General features: G+C 49.0%; 1 protein-coding gene and 2 long non-coding RNA genes across 23 annotated transcripts in view; 1 reads left to right on the plus strand and 2 right to left on the minus strand.

Moving 5' to 3' along the window:
- The window catches only part of znf395b (zinc finger protein 395b), an 81565-nt gene that overhangs the window by 34809 nt on the left and 24351 nt on the right, over nt 1-22405 (plus strand). The window lies entirely within an intron of this gene.
- Nucleotides 1-22405, minus strand: part of LOC127931472 (uncharacterized) — a 66945-nt gene that overhangs the window by 15496 nt on the left and 29044 nt on the right. The window lies entirely within an intron of this gene.
- Nucleotides 186-3174, minus strand: LOC127931473 (uncharacterized). 7 transcript variants are annotated; one of them, XR_008141347.1, is made up of 4 exons: nt 2339-3174; nt 1881-2176; nt 1686-1779; nt 186-1162 (listed from the first exon to the last, which is right to left on the minus strand). It is a non-coding gene; the product is annotated as an uncharacterized LOC127931473 (long non-coding RNA). The 7 variants fall into 7 exon arrangements; XR_008141350.1 differs by having other exon boundaries at nt 1686-1974; XR_008141346.1 differs by having other exon boundaries at nt 1686-2176.

The following is a 22405-nucleotide window of genomic DNA, read 5'->3' on the forward strand; positions in this document are numbered from 1 at the left end:
TCTAATAGAATCCAGAAACAACAAAACCCTGTCCCTTTCTCTGTGATGTCATTCTAATAGAATCCAGAAAGAACAAAACCCTGTTCCCTGTGATGTCAGCCCTTTCTCTGTGAAAGAACAAAACCCCAGCCCTTTCTCTGTGATGTCATTCTAATAGAATCCAGAAAGAACAAAACCCCTGTCCTCAAACATTTACATGAAAAGGTGCAAAGTTACAGGCAAAGACATTAACATCAAATTAAATATTTTTCTTGATCAAATAACCTGGAAAACATCCACTTTTTGTGCATCATTAATTGACCATCATTACAAACCACTTAATGTACAAGTACAGTACTGTATTGTATATACAGCAGCAGGGTCGTCAGTTCCAGGGGGGTAACAGGAGAGTCAGGGCCACCGTGGCGCCCCTCCCCTCGGCCCCTCCTCCCTCTAAGATGTCTCGCCCAACCCTCACCATGACCCCAGACCCCCGTGCCACCTCCACACCCCTCTGTTCCCACGACGACGATTTGCTGATTATGCTGTGAGACTATTATTGCACCTCGCTCCAGAGTGAAGTTTCCCCTGATAGTACTGATAGATTGATAGTACTGATAGATAGTACTGATAGATTGATAGTACTGATAGGTTGATAGTACTGATAGGTTGATAGTACTGATAGATTGATAGTACTGATAGATTGATAGTACTGATAGATAGTACAGATGGATTGATAGTACTGATAGATAGTACTGATAGATAGACAGTACCGATAGATTGATAGATAGTACTGATAGATTGATAGTACTGATATATTGATTGTACTGATAGATTGATAGTACTGATAGATAGTACCGATAGATGGATAGTACTGATAGATAGTACTGATAGATTCATTTTTTACTGAACTTTATATTTATTCACGGGATCCCAGTTGAGACCAGTGTCTCATTCACAATGGAGTCCTGAGAACAAACATCTCTAAAGATGATAGTTCAATAAAACAGCAAAAATTTACTACAGGAGATAGACCTACCACAGCTCAACAACACTAATGACCTACCACAGCTCAACAACACTAATGACCTACCACAGCTCAACAACACTAATAACAGCTCAACAACACTAATGACCTACCACAGCTCAACAACACTAATAACAGCTCAACAACACTAATGACCTACCACAGCTCAACAACACTAATAACAGCTCAACAACACTAATGAACTACCACAGCTCAACAACACTAATGATCTACCACAGCTCAACAACACTAATGACCTACCACAGCTCAACAACACTAATGACCTACCACAGCTCAACAACACTAATGACCTACCACAGCTCAACAACACTAATGACCTACCACAGCTCAACAACACTAATGACCTACCACAGCTCAACAACACTAATGACCTACAGCTCAACAACACTAATGACCTACCACAGCTCAACAACACTAATGACCTACCACAGCTCAACAACACTAATGACCTACCACAGCTCAACAACACTAATGACCTACCACAGCTCAACAACACTAATGACCTACCACAGCTCAACAACACTAATGACCTACCACAGCTCAACAACACTAATGACCTACCACAGCTCAACAACACTAATGACCTACCACAGCTCAACAACACTAATGACAGCTCAACAACACTAATGACCTACCACAGCTCAACAACACTAATGACCTACCACAGCTCAACAACACTAATAACAGCTCAACAACACTAATGACCTACCACAGCTCAACAACACTAATAACAGCTCAACAACACTAATGACCTACCACAGCTCAACAACACTAATGACCTACCACAGCTCAACAACACTAATAACAGCTCAACAACACTAATGACCTACCACAGCTCAACAACACTAATGACCTACCACAGCTCAACAACACTAATAACAGCTCAACAACACTAATGACCTACCACAGCTCAACAACACTAATAACAGCTCAACAACACTAATGACCTACCACAGCTCAACAACACTAATGACCTACCACAGCTCAACAACACTAATGACCTACCACAGCTCAACAACACTAATGACCTACCACAGCTCAACAACACTAATGACCCACCACAGCTCAACAACACTAATAACAGCTCAACAACACTAATGACCTACCACAGCTCAACAACACTAATAACAGCTCAACAACACTAATGACCTACCACAGCTCAACAACACTAATGACCTACCACAGCTCAACAACACTAATGACCTACCACAGCTCAACAACACTAATGACCTACCACAGCTCAACAACACTAATGACCTACCACAGCTCAACAACACTAATGACCCACCACAGCTCAACAACACTAATGACCTACCACAGCTCAACAACACTAATAACAGCTCAACAACACTAATGACCTACCACAGCTCAACAACACTAATAACAGCTCAACAACACTTAGCACAGTTGGTAGAGCATGACGCTTGTAACGCCAGGGTAGTGGGTTCAATTCCCGGGACCACCCATACGTAGAATGTATACACATGACTGTAAGTCGCTTTGGATAAAAGCGTCTGCTAAATGGCATATATTATTATTATTATTATATAGGCTGGTCGTTTAGGGTTGTACCTGTATAATTTCTATGTGTCTCAGTTGATAAGAGTATGGCGTTTGCAATGGTAGGGTTGTGGGTTCAAGATGAAGTATAAACATGTAGACACGACTGTAAGATGCTCCGGATAGGAGCGTCTACTAAAATGGAAAAGTATGAATAAACCATTTCAGTTTTCACGTAGAAATAAGTTGCATTTGCAAACTGTCATTGGAACACAGTAGTGATGGTTGCTGATAATGGGCCTCTCTGTACACCTCTGTAGATATTCCATTAAAAAACAGCTGTTTCCAGCTACTATAGTCAATCGACAACATTAACAAAGTCTACACTGTATTTCTGATCAATTTGATGTTATTTTAATGGACAAAAACATGGACATTTCTAAGTGACCCCAAACTTTTAAACGGTAGTGTATATTTTTCTGTATGAAAAAAAAAAATGCATAAAACAATGTACATTTTCTCACCAGAGATGTTTCCATCAAATTGACTTGTTGTGGATAAAAAGCTGTGCAAATAAAAAAAATACAGTTAAAATTCCCATGTACCGAATAAAACATACAAGTTAAATGTGTTTCCCATCACATTTTCAACTATACTGATGGTTTTCTCACAATTATTTTTTGCATTATATAGCGAGTGTGGGATGGTCTTCACCTGTGGGATGGTCTTCACCTGTGGGATGGTCTTCACCTGTGGGATGGTCTTCACCTGTGGGATGGTCTTCACCTGTGGGATGGTCTTCACCTGTGGGATGGTCTTCACCTGTGGGATGGTCTTCACCTGTGGGATGGTCTTCACCTGTGGGATGGTCTTCACCTGTGGGATGGTCTAAGACAGCTGATGAAACTGAGGGTTTGCACATACAAATCATTTCTGCACAAACTGTCAGAAGGTAATATCAGTGCTCGTCGTCCTCACACGGGTCTTAACTTGACTGGAGTTCTGCGTCGTAACCCGAATTCAGTGGGCAAATGCTCACCTTCAATGGCCACTGGCACACTGGAGAAACTCTTTATGGATGAATCCCGGTTTCAAATGTATCTGGAAGATGGCACATGGCGTCTTGTGAAGGTGATGAAAGGATTAATACATATGCACACAAAAAGAAATCTGTTTTCGCTTTGTCATTATGGGGTATTGTGTGTAGATTGATGAGAAAAACAAAATATTGAATCCATTTTTGAATAAGGCTGTAACGTAACAAAATGTGGAAAAAGTCCAGGAGTCTAAAACTTTCCCAAGGTGCTGTGTGTATGTATGTGTATATATATATGTGTGTATACAGTATATATATATGTGTGTGTATATATATATATATATATATATATATATATATATATATATATATATATATATATACATACATACATACATACATACATACAGCACATACACATATATATACACTACCTTTCGAAGGTTTGGGTCACATAGAAATGTCCTTGTTTTTGAACGAAAAGCAAAAACAAAATGTCCATTAAAATAACATCAAATTGATCAGAAATACAATGTTGACATTGTTAATGTTGTAAATTACTATTGCAGCTGGAAACGGCTGATTTTTTTTAATGGAATATCTACATAGGGAGTACAGAGGCCCATTATCAGCAACCATCACTCCTGTGGTCCAATGGCACGTTGTGTTAGCTAATCCAAGTTTCTCATTTTAAAATGGATCATTAGAAAACCCTTTTGCAATTGTGCTAGCACAGCTGAAAACTGCTGTCATGAATTGAAGAAGCAATAAAACTGGCCTTCTTTAGACTAGTTGAGTATCTGGAGCATCAGCATTTGTGGGTTCAATTACAGGCTCAAAATGGCCAGAAACAAAGAACTTTCTTCTGAAACTTGTCAGTCTATTCTTGTTCTGAGAAAAGAAGGCTATTCCATGCGAGAAATTGCCAAGAAACTGAAGATCTCGTACAACGCTGCTCCCTTCACAGAACAGCGCAAACTGGCGCTAACCAGAATAGAAAGAGGAGTGGGAGGCCCCGATGCACGACTGAGCAAGAAGACAAGTACATCAGAGGGTCTAGTTTGAGAAACAGAGGCCTCACAAGTCCTTAACTGGCAGCTTAATTAATTAGTACCCGCAAAACACCAGTCTCAACATCAACAGTGAAGAGGCGACTCCGGGATGCTGGCTCTCTAGGCAGAGTTGCAAAGAAAAAGACATATCTCAGACTGGCCAATACATTTAAAAAAAAAAAAAAGATTCATTAAACACAGACACTGGACAGAGAAACTCTGCCTAGAAGGTCAGCAGTTTCCTCCCGGGTGGCGCAGTGGTCTAAGGCACTGCATCGCAGTGCTAACTGTGTCACCAAAGACTCTGGATTCGAGCCCAGGCTCTTGTCACAGCTGGCCGCGGCCGGGAGGTCCATGGGGCGACGCACAATTAGCCTAGCGTCGCCCAGGTTAGGGAGGGTTTGATTGGTAGGGATGTCCTACTAACAGTTGGATACTATGAAAAGGGGGGTAAAATTACATATTTTTTTAAATACTTCTTTTTTTAAGCATTTAACAATGTTTAACAATGTCTACACTGTATTTCTGATAAATTTTATGTTATTTTAATGGACAAAATATTTACTTCTCTTTCAAAAACAAGGACATTTCTAAGTAACCCCAAACTTTTGAACGGAAGTGTGTGTGTGTGTGTGTGTGTGTGTGTGTGTGTGTGTGTGTGTGTGTGTGTGTGTGTGTGTGTGTGTGTGTGTGTGTGTGTGTGTATATATATATATATATATATATATATATATATATATATATATATATATATACATTGCTCATTCTGATGTCTTCATTTGTTTCTTTACATTTTTTGGGAATTGTGTGTATTTTTTATGTTTAGATATTATGGCAATAACCTTTCATTTTATTTAGATATATTTTTATTCCGGTCTGTGATTTTCTGTAATCATATAAATCACCAGTAGGGGTCAGTGTTGTCCTTAAAAGTGATGTCACAACATGACGACTACAGCAGCACAACGAACCTGAAGAAATGTAGTCACAAACAAACATTGTGTGTCACCACAGCCCATCAATGCTCAATTACCTCAACTGAGTATCCTTCACAGTAAATTCTGTGAAGTGTGTTCATATCTGGTTGTTGTTGGAATGTGAGAAATATCATGGCACTCGTAAAAGTTTCCTTTATGCCATAAACCTCAGGAATTCATGTGTTGTATCCGGACCAAAAAAAATGAGTGCCAATTTTTAATAGACAGACAGGAACTATGGATGAGATAATAACCTCTAGAATCTAGACCCAGAACAACAAGAGTACACACACTAGATCATGCAATCAGTCTGGTGATTTTTTAAATCTTTATTTAACTAGGCAAGTCAGTTAAGAATAAATTCTTATTTTCAATGACAGCCTAGGAACAGTGGGTTAACTGCCTGTTCAGGGAAGAACAACAGATGTGTACCTTGTCAGACTGGGGATTAGAACTTGAAACCTTTCGGTTACTAGTCCAACACTCTAATCACTAGGCTACCCTGCCTAGTGACAGACACCTGACAGACTGACTACTGCTTTTGACTAGTTGATTTAATGACTCACTTCAATTTGATAGTTTAGGCTATGAGTTGCCACAGCAGACAACGTGTCACTCAGCAATGAAAAATACATATACCTATTTACTGTGGGTGTGTACTGTCACGTTCTGACCCTAGTTCTTGTGTTATTTGTTTGTCTTAGTTGGTCAGGACGTGGGTTGGGTGGGAATTCTATGTTTTGTGTTTCTAGGTTGGTTTTCTGTGTTCGGCCTAGTATGGTTCTCAATCAGAGGCAGGTGTCATTAGTTGTCTCTGATTGAGAATCATACTTAGGTAGCCTGGGTTTCACTGTTGTTTTGTCTCTGATTGAGAATCATACTTAGGTAGCCTGGGTTTCACTGTTGTTTTGTCTCTGATTGAGAATCATACTTAGGTAGCCTGGGTTTCACTGTTGTTTTGTCTCTGATTGAGAATCATACTTAGGTAGCCTGGGTTTCACTGTTGTTTTGTCTCTGATTGAGAATCATACTTAGGTAGCCTGGGTTTCACTGTTGTTTTGTCTCTGATTGAGAATCATACTTCGGTAGCCTGGTTGTCTCTGATTGAGAACCATACTTAGGTAGCCTGGGTTTCACTGTTGTTTTGTCTCTGATTGAGAATCATACTTCGGTAGCCTGGTTGTCTCTGATTGAGAATCATACTTAGGTAGCCTGGGTTTCACTGTTGTTTTGTGGGTGATTGTTTCCGTGTCTGTGTTTATCGTCACACGGTACTGTTTCAGTTTGTTCACGTTTATTGTTTTTGTATTCATCATGTTCAATATTTGTTTGCTAAATAAACAACCATGGACACTTACCACGCTGCGCATTGGTCCCCTGATCCTTCTCGCTTCTCCTCCTCAGACGAAGAGGAGGAGGAAAACCCTTACATGTACACTGCTTCGATTCTACTGTTTGGGTATGTTATTGACTTCGTCTACTTGTGCAGTATAGCATTAATGGTCATAATGTAATATACTGTATAATCTATCATCTGAACCTGTGGTGTGTAAGATAATGTATAATGTGTTGAGATGAGATGAGTATTGAGAGGCATCAGGAAACTGACAACACAGGGAAAGTTTGTTTGCATCCCAAATGACACCCTTTTCCCTTAATAGTGCTGGTGCACTACTTTTGACCAGGGCCCATAGGGGGATAGGGTGCCATTTAGGGTCCATAGGGGAATAGGGTGCCATTTAGGGCCCATAGGGGAATAGGGTGCCATTTAGGGCCCATAGGGGGAATAGGGTGCCATTTAGGGCCCATAGGGGAATAGGGTGCCATTTAGGGCCCATAGGTGAATAGGGTGCCATTTAGGGTCCATAGGGGAATAGGGTGCCATTTAGGGCCCATAGGGGAATAGGGTGCCATTTAGGGTCCATAGGTGAATAGGGTGCCATTTAGGGCCCATATGAGAATAGGGTGCCATTTAGGGCCCATATGAGAATAGGATGCCATTTAGGGCCCATAGGGGAATAGGGTACCATTTAGGGCCCATAGGGGAATAGGGTGCCATTTAGGGCCCATAGGGGAATAGGGTGCCATTTAGGGCCCATAGGGGAATAGGGTGCCATTTAGGGCCCAAATTGGAATAGGGTGCCATTTAGGGCCCATAGGGGGTATAGGACGCCATTTAGGGCCCAAATTGGAATAGGGTGCCATTTAGGGCCCATATTGGAATAGGGTGCCATTTAGGGCCCATAGGGGAATAGGGTGCCATTTAGGGCCCAAATTGGAATAGGGTGCCATTTAGGGCCCATAGGGGGAATAGGACGCCATTTAGGGCCCAAATTGGAATAGGGTGCCATTTAGGGCCCATAGGGGAATAGGGTGCCATTTAGGGCCCATAGGGGAATAGGGTGCCATTTAGGGCCCATATGGGAATAGGGTGCCATTTAGGGCCCATAGGGGAATAGGGTGCCATTTAGGGCCCAAATTGGAATAGGGTGCCATTTAGGGCCCATAGGGGAATAGGGTGCCATTTAGGGCCCATAGGGGAATAGGGTGCCATTTAGGGCCCATAGGTGAATAGGGTGCCATTTAGGGCCCATAGGGGAATAGGGTGCCATTTAGGGCCCATAGGGGAATAGGGTGCCATTTAGGGCCCATAGGGGAATAGGGTGCCATTTAGGGCCCAAATTGGAATAGGGTGCCATTTAGGGCCCATAGGGGAATAGGGTGCCATTTAGGGCCCATAGGGGAATAGGATGCCATTTAGGGCCCATAGGGGAATAGGGTGCCATTTAGGGCCCATAGGGGAATAGGGTGCCATTTAGGGCCCATAGGGGAATAGGATGCCATTTAGGGCCCATAGGGGGAATAGGGTACCATTTAGGGCCCATAGGGGGAATAGGGTGCCATTTAGGGCCCATAGGGGAATAGGGTGCCATTTAGGGCCCATAGGGGAATAGGGTGCCATTTAGGACCCATAGGGGAATAGGGTGCCATTTAGGGCCCATACTTTATATTGATGTCTTAGGCTCCTTGCACAATGCATTATGGGTTGGGTCGCGTCGTTGTCACCCAGAGGAATGGAATGCTGTCCCCGTACTGGAATGAGTCTGGGTGACAATAGCCATAACAGTACTAATGCTGCATAGTAAATGGGTGTGATTTTGTTTTTACAAGGTTTCAAGATTATTTTCTTGTGAGAAGAGACACCACTTGAAGTGTCTGGGAAATTGAACTGAATTAATGATCACACAGTTGTAAAACCCCAGTACTTATCGCCAATGACACCCTATTACACATCCCATATGGCACCCTAGGACATGTCCCATATGGCACCCTAGGACATGTCCCATATGGCACCCTAGGACATGTCCCATATGGCACCTGAGGACATGTCCCATATGGCACCCTAGGACCTGTCCCATATGGCACCCTAGGACATGTCCCATATGGCACCCTAGGACCTGTCCCATATGGCACCCTAGGACCTGTCCCATATGGCACCCTAGGACCTGTCCCATATGGCACCCTAGGACCTGTCCCATATGGCACCCTAGGACCTGTCCCATATGGCACCCTAGGACATGTCCCATATGGCACCCTAGGACCTGTCCCATATGGCACCCTAGGACCTGTCCCATATGGCACCCTAGGACCTGTCCCATATGGCACCCTAGGACCTGTCCCATATGGCACCCTAGGACCTGTCCCATATGGCACCCTAGGACATGTCCCATATGGCACCCTAGGACCTGTCCCATATGGCACCCTAGGACATGTCCCATATGGCGCCTTAGGACATGTCCCATATGGCACCCTAGGACATGTCCCATATGGCACCCTAGGACATGTCCCATATGGCACCTGAGGACATGTCCCATATGGCACCCTAGGACATGTCCCATATGACACCCTAGGACCTGTCCCATATGGCACCTGAGGACATGTCCCATATGGCACCCTAGGACATGTCCCATATGACACCCTAGGACATGTCCCATATGGCACCCTAGGACATGTCCCATATGACACCCTAGGACATGTCCCATATGGCACCCTAGGACCTGTCCCATATGGCACCCTAGGACCTGTCCCATATGGCACCCTATTACACTTCCCATATGGCACCTGAGGACCTGTCCCATATGGCACCCTAGGACATGTCCCATATGGCACCCTAGGACATGTCCCATATGGCACCCTAGGACATGTCCCATATGGCACCCTAGGACATGTCCCATATGGCACCTGAGGACATGTCCCATATGGCAGGGAGAGGAACTACCTTCGGTAGAAGTCCTGACAGCACCCCCCCACCCTGACGCTCGGCTCCCGCAGCGCGCCGACCCGGAGGACGAGGCGCAGGGCGATCCGGATGGAGGCGGTGAAACTCTCTCAGCATAGATGGGTCCAATACGTCCCCCACCGGCACCAAGCATCTCTCCTCCGGTCCGTACCCCTCCCAATCCACGAGGCACTGGACGCCTCGAGTCCAGTATGGACCAAACTGCATACGCCGGCGCCCCCTTGATGTCCAGGGGGGGTGGAGGGACCTCCCGCACCTCAGCTTCTTGAAGTGGACCAGCCACCACCGGCCTGAGGAGAGACGCATGAAACGAGGGGTTAATACGGTAATAAGGGGAACTGTAACCTGCAACCAGTCATGTTGCTGATCCAGTTTCTGCTGTTTTGCCTGTGGCTATGGAACCCTGACCTGTTCAACAGATGTGTTACTTTGTCGTGCTGTTGCTCCAGTTTCAACTGTTCTGCCTGCTGCTATGTAATCCTGACCTGTTCACCGACGTGCTCTACATTGTCCCAGACCTGCTGTTTTCGACCTTCTCTCTCTCTCTCTCGCTCGCACCTGCTGTTTCGAACTCTGACTGCTCGGCGATTAAAAGCCAACTGACATGAACTCCTGAGGTGCTGACCTGTTGCACCCTCTATAACCACTGTGATTATTATTTGACCTTGCTGATCATCTATGAATGTTTGAACATCTGAAGAACTTAAAAACTTCTTCAGGATCAGTGTCACTTCCACGGGACGGTTGAGCTAACATAGGCTAATGCGATTAGCATGAGGTTGTAAGTAACAAGAACATTTCCCAGGACATAGACATATCTGATATTGGGAGAAAGCTTAAATTCTTGTTAATCTAACTGCACTGTCCAAGTTAGTTGCTATTACAGTGAAAGAATACCATGCTATTGTTTGAGGAGAGTGCACAGGTTTGAACATGAAAAGTTATTAATAAACAAATTAGGCACATTTGGGCAGTCTTGAGACAACATTTTGAACAGAAATGTAATGGTTAATTGGATCAGTCTAAAACTTTGCACATACACTGCTGCCATCTAGTGGCCAAAATCTAAACTCTACCTAGGCTGGAATAATACATTATGGCCTTTCTCTTGCATTTTCAAAGATAATCGTACAAAAAAAAATACTAAATAACGTTTTTTTTTTTCCTTTGTATTATCTATCACCAGATCTATTGTGTTATATTCTCCTACAATCCTTTCACATTTCCACAAATTACAGTGTTTCCTTTCAAATGACACCAAGAATATGCATATCCTTGCTTCGGGGCTTAAGCTCCAGGCAGTTAGATTTTGGGTATGTCATTTTTGGAAAAAATTGAAAAAAAGGGGCGGATCCTTTCAATGGCCATGTAATCTCTACCCAGTACAGCCAGAAGAGGACTGGCCACCCCTCAGAGCCTGGTTCCTCTCTACCCGGCACAGCCAGAAGAGGACTGGCCACCCCTCAGAGCCTGGTTCCTCTCTACCCGGCACAGCCAGAAGAGGACTGGTCACCCCTCAGAGCCTGGTTCCTCTCTACCCGGCACAGCCAGAAGAGGACTGGTCACCCCTCAGAGCCTGGTTCCTCTCTACCCGGCACAGCCAGAAGAGGACTGGTCACCCCTCAGAGCCTGGTTCCTCTCTACCCGGCACAGCCAGAAGAGGACTGGTCACCCTCAGAGCCTGGTTCCTCTCTACCCGGCACAGCCAGAAGAGGACTGGTCACCCCTCAGAGCCTGGTTCCTCTCTACCCGGCACAGCCAGAAGAGGACTGGCCACCCCTCAGAGCCTGGTTCCTCTCTACCCGGCACAGCCAGAAGAGGACTGGTCACCCCTCAGAGCCTGGTTCCTCTCTACCCGGCACAGCCAGAAGAGGACTGGTCACCCTCAGAGCCTGGTTCCTCTCTACCCGGCACAGCCAGAAGAGGACTGGTCACCCTCAGAGCCTGGTTCCTCTCTACCCGGCACAGCCAAAGAGGACTGGCCACCCCTCCGAGCCTGGTTCCTCTCTACCTGGCACAGCCAGAAGAGGACTGGCCACCCTCCGAGCCTGGTTCCTCTCTACCCGGCACAGCCAAAAGAGGACTGGTCACCCCTCAGAGCCTGGTTCCTCTCTACCCGGCACAGCCAGAAGAGGACTGGTCACCCCTCAGAGCCTGGTTCCTCTCTACCCGGCACAGCCAAAAGAGGACTGGTCACCCCTCAGAGCCTGGTTCCTCTCTACCCGGCACAGCCAAAAGAGGACTGGTCACCCTCAGAGCCTGGTTCCTCTCTACCCAGCACAGCCAGAAGAGGACTGGTCACCCTCAGAGCCTGGTTCCTCTCTACCCGGCACAGCCAGAAGAGGACTGGCCACCCCTCATAGCCTGGTTCCTCTCTACCCGGCACAGCCAGAAGAGGACTGGTCACCCCTCAGAGCCTGGTTCCTCTCTACCCAGCACAGCCAGAAGAGGACTGGTCACCCCTCAGAGCCTGGTTCCTCTCTACCCAGCACAGCCAGAAGAGGACTGGTCACCCCTCAGAGCCTGGTTCCTCTCTACCCGGCACAGCCAGAAGAGGACTGGCCACCCCTCATAGCCTGGTTCCTCTCTACCCGGCACAGCCAGAAGAGGACTGGTCACCCCTCAGAGCCTGGTTCCTCTCTACCCAGCACAACCAGAAGAGGACTGGCCACCCCTCAGAGCCTGGTTCCTCTCTACCCGGCACAACCAGAAGAGGACTGGTCACCCCTCAGAGCCTGGTTCCTCTCTACCCGGCACAACCAGAAGAGGACTGGCCACCCCTCAGAGCCTGGTTCCTCTCTACCCGGCACAGCCAGAAGAGGACTGGCCACCCCTCAGAGCCTGGTTCCTCTCTACCCAGTACAGCCAGAAGAGGACTGGTCACCCCTCAGAGCCTGGTTCCTCTCTACCCGGCACAGCCAGAAGAGGACTGGTCACCCCTCAGAGCCTGGTTCCTCTCCACCCGGCACAGCCAGAAGAGGACTGGCCACCCCTCAGAGCCTGGTTCCTCTCTAGGTTCCTCTCTACCCAACACAGCCAGAAGAGGACTGGCCACCCCTCAGAGCCTGGTTCCTCTCTAGGTTCCTCTCTACCCAGCACAGCCAGAAGAGGACTGGCCACCCCTCAGAGCCTGGTTCCTCTCTAGGTTTCTTCCTAGGTTCCTCTCTACCCAACACAGCCAGAAGAGGACTGGCCACCCCTCAGAGCCTGGTTCCTCTCCACCCGGCACAGCCAGAAGAGGACTGGTCACCCCTCCGAGCCTGGTTCCTCTCTACCTGGCACAGCCAGAAGAGGACTGGCCACCCCACAGAGCCTGGTTCCTCTCTACCCGGCACAGCCAGAAGAGGACTGGCCACCCCTCAGAGCCTGGTTCCTCTCTACCCAGCACAGCCAGAAGAGGACTGGCCACCCTCAGAGCCTGGTTCCTCTCTACCCAGCACAGCCAGAAGAGGACTGGCCACCCCTCAGAGCCTGGTTCCTCTCTACCCAGCACAGCCAGAAGAGGACTGGCCACCCTCAGAGCCTGGTTCCTCTCTACCCAGCACAGCCAGAAGAGGACTGGCCACCCCACAGAGCCTGGTTCCTCTCTACCCAGCACAGCCAGAAGAGGACTGGTCACCCCTCAGAGCCTGGTTCCTCTCTACCCAGCACAGCCAGAAGAGGACTGGCCACCCCTCAGAGCCTGGTTCCTCTCTACCCAGCACAGCCAGAAGAGGACTGGCCACCCCTCAGAGCCTGGTTCCTCTCTACCCAGCACAGCCAGAAGAGGACTGGCCACCCCACAGAGCCTGGTTCCTCTCTACCCAGCACAGCCAGAAGAGGACTGGCCACCCCACAGAGCCTGGTTCCTCTCTACCCGGCACAGCCAGAAGAGGACTGGCCACCCCACAGAGCCTGGTTCCTCTCTACCCAGCACAGCCAGAAGAGGACTGGTCACCCTCATAGCCTGGTTCCTCTCTAGGTTCCTCTCTACCCGGCACAGCCAGAAGAGGACTGGTCACCCTCATAGCCTGGTTCCTCTCTACCCAGCACAGCCAGAAGAGGACTGGTCACCCCTCATAGCCTGGTTCCTCTCTAGGTTCCTCTCTACCCGGCACAGCCAGAAGAGGACTGGTCACCCCTCATAGCCTGGTTCCTCTCTAGGTTCCTCTCTACCCGGCACAGCCAGAAGAGGACTGGTCACCCCTCATAGCCTGGTTCCTCTCTAGGTTCCTCTCTACCCGGCACAGCCAGAAGAGGACTGGCCACCCCTCAGAGCCTGGTTCCTCTCTAGGTTCCTCTCTACCCAGCACAGCCAGAAGAGGACTGGCCACCCCTCAGAGCCTGGTTCCTCTCTAGGTTTCTTCCTAGGTTCCTCTCTACCCAACACAGCCAGAAGAGGACTGGTCACCCCTCAGAGCCTGGTTCCTCTCTAGGTTCCTGCCTTTCTAGTGAGTTTTTCCTAGCCACCGTGTTTGCTTGCTGTCTGGGTTTCTGTATAAACACTTTGTGACATCTGCTGATGTAAATAGGGCTTTATAAATACATTTGGTTTGATCTATCTAAAGCAAACAAGGAGCAGCTCAGAACATAGCACCAACAAGCTTTCATCTGGGTTGTTATAAATCTGCCACGGTCACATGGTTTAATTAATAGACAAGATTCCGTCTAGATTGGGTTTGAGATTGGCAGTGGGATTGGGTCCACTGTCTGTAACTCAGGGACTGAGTAGTGCTGTAGCTCAGACTAAAATCCCTGTCTGTGCAGCGTCTGTCTGTCTGTCTGGTCTGCTGATGTAACTACACATTCATTCCAAAAACACAGACAGGGTTTGGGCTGTAATCCACTCACAAATATGCAGGGCTGTAGATACATTTGAGGACACAAGTCCAGATCTCAATTATATTTTCTAGGAACTCAGTCAGGGTCTAAAATGTACTTTTGAGAGTTAGAATTGTAGAATGCACACCAAAGTGCAATTTAAAGCTTTGTTGTGCATCAGCTTGTGCATATGTTATATTATATGTTATATTATATGTTATATTATATGTTATATTATATGTTATATTATATGTTATATTATATGTTATATTATATGTTATGTTATATGTTATATTATATGTTATATTATATGTTATATTATATGTTATATTATATGTTATATTATATGTTATATTATATGTTATATTATATGTTATGTTATATGTCACTCACTAACCAGGTTTCCATCCAACATTTCTATGTGAGTAAAGTACAATAATGTCACAACAGGCCTGATGGAAACCACACATTTTTCGTTAAACTTTCAAAAAAATGTCGACATAATAAAAGGTGAGATTTTTTTTTTTGTTGTAAAATTAATTGTGTGACAAATGTCGGTAGGGGAACAGTTTTTAAATGTTGATTATAATAGTCATCATATTGAACTATACTTGGTGTCATCTTATGACATGTTGTGTGCTCCTCCCACTACGACTAAACCAGGTTATTAGGATACAGATGAATAAATAATAATATAATAATAATAATATATGCCATTTAGCAGACACTTAAATACATGATGATGAACGTCCCAGGGAGGTGAATGGTCCTGTATGGCTTAGTTGGTAGAGCAAAGGCACCAGCAATGCCAGGATAGTGTGTTTAATTCCCGGTGGCCACCCATGAGGTACTGTAAATTGCTTTGAATAAAAGTGTCTGCTAAATGGAATTATTATTCTACAAATTGCAAGGCGATAATTGAGATGTTCCTTTTCAAATAAATATTGAGGGTTTTATTCTGGTGATATGATGATTGATGCTTTGCTACGGTTTGACAAATAATAATTTAGTCATGTAGGCTATAAGCTACCCGCACTATATCTGCGAGCTGTTGGCTAGAGCACACGTGTCCATACCAGAGTGGACACACGTGTCCATACCAGAGTGGGCACACGTGTCCATACCAGAGTGGGCACACGTGTCCATACCAGAGTGGGCACACGTGTCCATACCAGAGTGGGCACACGTGTCCATACCAGAGTGGGCACACGTGTCCATACCAGAGTGAGCACACGTGTCCATACCAGAGTGGGCACACGTGTCCATACCAGAGTGGGCACACGTGTCCATACCAGAGTGAGCACACGTGTTCATACCAGACTGGGCACACGTGTTCATACCAGAGTGGGCACACGTGTCCATACCAGAGTGGGCACACGTGTCCATACCAGAGTGGGCACACGTGTCCATACCAGAGTGAGCACACGTGTCCATACCAGAGTGGACACACGTGTCCATACCAGAGTGAGCACACGTGTTCATACCAGACTGGGCACACGTGTTCATACCAGAGTGGACACACGTGTCCATACCAGAGTGGGCACACGTGTCCATACCAGAGTGGACACACGTGTCCATACCAGAGTGGGCACACGTGTCCATACCAGAGTGGACACACGTGTCCATACCAGAGTGGGCACACGTGTCCATACCAGAGTGAGCACACGTGTCCATACCAGAGTGGACACACGTGTCCATACCAGAGTGGACACACGTGTCCATACCAGAGTGAGCACACGTGTCCATACCAGAGTGGACACACGTGTCCATACCAGAGTGGACACACGTGTCCATACCAGAGTGGGCACACCTGTCCATACCAGAGTGGGCACACGTGTCCATACCAGAGTGAGCACACGTGTCCATACCAGAGTGGACACACGTGTCCATACCAGAGTGGGCACACGTGTTCATACCAGACTGGGCACACGTGTTCATACCAGAGTGAGCACACGTGTCCATACCAGAGTGGACACACGTGTCCATACCAGAGTGGGCACACGTGTTCATACCAGACTGGGCACACGTGTTCATACCAGAGTGAGCACACGTGTTCATACCAGAGTGGGCACACGTGTTCATACCAGAGTGGACACACGTGTCCATACCAGACTGGGCACACGTGTTCATACCAGAGTGGGCACACGTGTTCATACCAGAGTGGGCACACGTGTTCATACCAGAGTGGGCACACGTGTCCATACCAGAGTGAGCACACGTGTTCATACCAGAGTGGGCACACGTGTCCATACCAGAGTGGGCACATGTGTCCATACCAGAGTTGGCACACGTGTTCATACCAGAGTGGGCACATGTGTCCATAACAGAGTGGGCACACGTGTCCATACCAGAGTGAGCACACGTGTTCATACCAGAGTGGGCACACGTGTCCATACCAGAGTGGGCACATGTGTCCATAACAGAGTGGGCACACGTGTCCATACCAGAGTGGGCACATGTGTCCATAACAGAGTGGGCACACGTGTCCATACCAGAGTGGGCACATGTGTCCATACCAGAGTGGGCACACGTGTCCATACCAGAGTGGGCACATGTGTCCATAACAGAGTGGGCACACGTGTCCATACCAGAGTGGGCACACGTGTTCATACCAGAGTGGGCACACGTGTCCATACCAGAGTGAGCACACGTGTTCATACCAGAGTGGGCACACGTGTCCATACCAGACTGGGCACACGTGTCCATACCAGAGTGGGCACACGTGTTCATACCAGACTGGGCACACGTGTCCATACCAGAGTGGACACACGTGTCCATACCAGAGTGGGCACACGTGTCCATACCAGAGTGAGCACACGTGTCCTTACCAGAGTGGGCACACGTGTTCATACCAGAGTGGGCACACGTGTCCATACCAGAGTGGACACACGTGTCCATACCAGAGTGGGCACACGTGTCCATACAAGAGAGGGCACACGTGTCCATACCAGAGTGGGCACACGTGTCCATACCAGAGAGGGCACACGTGTCCATACCAGAGTGGGCACACGTGTCCATACCAGAGTGGACACACGTGTCCATACCAGAGTGGGCACACGTGTCCATACAAGAGAGGGCACACGTGTCCATACCAGAGTGGACACACGTGTCCATACCAGAGTGGGCACACGTGTCCATACCAGAGTGAGCACACGTGTCCTTACCAGAGTGGGCACACGTGTTCATACCAGAGTGGGCACACGTGTCCATACCAGAGAGGGCACACGTGTCCATACCAGAGTGGGCACACGTGTCCATAACAGAGTGGGCACACGTGTCCATACCAGAGAGGGCACACGTGTCCATACCAGAGTGGGCACACGTGTCCATACCAGAGTGGGCACACGTGTCCATACCAGAGTGGGCACACGTGTCCATACCAGAGTGGGCACACGTGTCCATACCAGAGTGGGCACACATGTCCATACCAGAGAGGGCACACGTGTCCATACCAGAGTGGGCACACGTGTCCATACCAGAGTGGGCACACGTGTCCATACCAGAGTGGGCACACGTGTCCATACCAGAGTGGGTGTCCATACCAGAGTGGGCACACGTGTCCATACCAGAGTGGGCACACGTGTCCATACCAGAGTGGGCACACGTGTCCATACCAGAGAGGGCACACGTGTCCATACCAGAGTGGGCACACGTGTCCATACCAGAGTGGGCACACGTGTCCATACCAGAGTGGACACACGTGTCCATACCAGAGTGGACACACGTGTCCATACCAGAGTGAGCACACGTGTCCATACCAGAGTGGACACACGTGTCCATACCAGAGTGGACACACGTGTCCATACCAGAGTGGGCACACCTGTCCATACCAGAGTGGGCACACGTGTCCATACCAGAGTGAGCACACGTGTCCATACCAGAGTGGACACACGTGTCCATACCAGAGTGGACACACGTGTCCATACCAGAGTGGGCACACCTGTCCATACCAGAGTGGGCACACGTGTCCATACCAGAGTGAGCACACGTGTCCATACCAGAGTGGACACACGTGTCCATACCAGAGTGGGCACACGTGTTCATACCAGACTGGGCACACGTGTTCATACCAGAGTGAGCACACGTGTCCATACCAGAGTGGACACACGTGTCCATACCAGAGTGGGCACACGTGTTCATACCAGACTGGGCACACGTGTTCATACCAGAGTGAGCACACGTGTTCATACCAGAGTGGGCACACGTGTTCATACCAGAGTGGACACACGTGTCCATACCAGACTGGGCACACGTGTTCATACCAGAGTGGGCACACGTGTTCATACCAGAGTGGGCACACGTGTTCATACCAGAGTGGGCACACGTGTCCATACCAGAGTGAGCACACGTGTTCATACCAGAGTGGGCACACGTGTCCATACCAGAGTGGGCACATGTGTCCATACCAGAGTTGGCACACGTGTTCATACCAGAGTGGGCACATGTGTCCATAACAGAGTGGGCACACGTGTCCATACCAGAGTGAGCACACGTGTTCATACCAGAGTGGGCACACGTGTCCATACCAGAGTGGGCACATGTGTCCATAACAGAGTGGGCACACGTGTCCATACCAGAGTGGGCACATGTGTCCATAACAGAGTGGGCACACGTGTCCATACCAGAGTGGGCACATGTGTCCATACCAGAGTGGGCACACGTGTCCATACCAGAGTGGGCACATGTGTCCATAACAGAGTGGGCACACGTGTCCATACCAGAGTGGGCACACGTGTTCATACCAGAGTGGGCACACGTGTCCATACCAGAGTGAGCACACGTGTTCATACCAGAGTGGGCACACGTGTCCATACCAGACTGGGCACACGTGTCCATACCAGAGTGGGCACACGTGTTCATACCAGACTGGGCACACGTGTCCATACCAGAGTGGACACACGTGTCCATACCAGAGTGGGCACACGTGTCCATACCAGAGTGAGCACACGTGTCCTTACCAGAGTGGGCACACGTGTTCATACCAGAGTGGGCACACGTGTCCATACCAGAGTGGACACACGTGTCCATACCAGAGTGGGCACACGTGTCCATACAAGAGAGGGCACACGTGTCCATACCAGAGTGGGCACACGTGTCCATACCAGAGAGGGCACACGTGTCCATACCAGAGTGGGCACACGTGTCCATACCAGAGTGGACACACGTGTCCATACCAGAGTGGGCACACGTGTCCATACAAGAGAGGGCACACGTGTCCATACCAGAGTGGACACACGTGTCCATACCAGAGTGGGCACACGTGTCCATACCAGAGTGAGCACACGTGTCCTTACCAGAGTGGGCACACGTGTTCATACCAGAGTGGGCACACGTGTCCATACCAGAGAGGGCACACGTGTCCATACCAGAGTGGGCACACGTGTCCATAACAGAGTGGGCACACGTGTCCATACCAGAGTGTCCATACCAGAGTGGGCACACGTGTCCATACCAGAGTGGGCACACGTGTCCATACCAGAGTGGGCACACGTGTCCATACCAGAGTGGGCACACGTGTCCATACCAGAGTGGGCACACGTGTCCATACCAGAGAGGGCACACGTGTCCATACCAGAGTGGGCACACGTGTCCATACCAGAGTGGGCACACGTGTCCTTACCAGAGTGGGCACACGTGTCCATACCAGAGTGGGCACACGTGTCCATACCAGAGTGGGCACACGTGTCCATACCAGAGTGGGCACACGTGTCCATACCAGAGTGGGCACACGTGTCCATACCAGAGAGGGCACACGTGTCCATACCAGAGAGGGCACACGTGTCCATACCAGAGTGTCCATACCAGAGTGGGCACACGTGTCCATACCAGAGTGGGCACACGTGTCCATACCAGAGTGGGCACACGTGTCCATACAGAGTGGACACACGTGTCCATACCAGAGAGGGCACACGTGTTCATACCAGAGTGGACACACGTGTCCATACCAGAGTGGACACACGTGTCCATACCAGAGTGGGCACACGTGTCCATACCAGAGTGGACACACGTGTCCATACCAGAGAGGGCACACGTGTCCATACCAGAATGGACACACGTGTCCATACCAGAGTGGGCACACGTGTCCATACCAGAGAGGGCACACGTGTTCATACCAGAGTGGACACACGTGTCCATACCAGAGAGGGCACACGTGTTCATACCAGAGTGGACACACGTGTTCATACCAGAGTGGACACACGTGTCCATACCAGAGTGGGCACACGTGTCCATACCAGAGTGGACACACGTGTCCATACCAGAGTGGACACACGTGTCCTTACCAGAGTGGGCACACGTGTCCATACCAGAGTGAGCACACGTGTCCATACCAGAGTGGGCACACGTGTCCATACCAGAGTGGGCACACGTGTCCATACCAGAGTGGGCACACGTGTCCATACCAGAGTGAGCACACGTGTCCTTACCAGAGTGGGCACACGTGTCCATACCAGAGTGGGCACACGTGTCCATACCAGAGTGAGCACACGTGTCCTTACCAGAGTGGGCACACGTGTCCTTACCAGAGTGGGCACACGTGTCCATACCAGAGTGGGCACACGTGTCCATACCAGAGTGAGCACACGTGTCCTTACCAGAGTGGGCACACGTGTCCATACCAGAGTGGACACACGTGTCCATACCAGAGTGAGCACACGTGTCCTTACCAGAGTGGGCACACGTGTCCATACCAGAGTGGGCACACGTGTCCATACCAGAGTGGGCACACGTGTCCATACCAGAGTGGGCACACGTGTCCATACCAGAGTGGGCACACGTGTCCATACCAGAGTGGGCACACGTGTCCATACCAGAGTGGGCACACGTGTCCATACCAGAGTGAGCAGACGTGTCCATACCAGAGTGGGCACACGTGTCCATACCAGAGTGGGCACACGTGTCCATACCAGAGTGGGCACACCTGTCCATACCAGAGTGGACACACGTGTCCATACCAGAGTGAGCACACGTGTCCTTACAGAGTGGGCACACGTGTCCATACAAGAGAGGGCACACGTGTCCATACCAGAGTGGGCACACGTGTCCATACCAGAGAGGGCACACGTGTCCATACCAGAGTGGGCACACGTGTCCATACCAGAGTGGGCACACGTGTCCATACCAGAGAGGGCACACGTGTCCATACCAGAGTGGGCACACGTGTCCATACCAGAGTGGGCACACGTGTCCATACCAGAGAGGGCACACGTGTCCATACCAGAGTGGGCACACGTGTTCATACCAGAGAGGGCACACGTGTCCATACAAGAGAGGGCACACGTGTCCATACAAGAGAGGGCACACGTGTCCATACAAGAGAGGGCACACGTGTCCATACCAGAGTGGGCACACGTGTCCATACCAGAGTGGGCACACGTGTCCATACCAGAGTGGGCACACGTGTCCATACAAGAGAGGGCACACGTGTCCATACAAGAGAGGGCACACGTGTCCATACCAGAGTGGGCACACATGTCCTTACCAGAGTGGGCACACGTGTCCATACAAGAGTGGGCACACGTGTCCATACCAGAGAGGGCACACGTGTCCATACCAGAGAGGGCACACGTGTCCATACCAGAGTGGGCACACGTGTCCATACCAGAGTGGGCACACGTGTCCATACCAGAGAGGGCACACGTGTCCATACCAGAGAGGGCACACGTGTCCATACCAGAGTGGGCACACGTGTCCATACCAGAGTGGGCACACTCA

This window comes from Oncorhynchus keta, chromosome 8 (genome assembly GCF_023373465.1).
Source record: "Oncorhynchus keta strain PuntledgeMale-10-30-2019 chromosome 8, Oket_V2, whole genome shotgun sequence".
Classification (NCBI taxonomy): domain Eukaryota; kingdom Metazoa; phylum Chordata; class Actinopteri; order Salmoniformes; family Salmonidae; genus Oncorhynchus; species Oncorhynchus keta.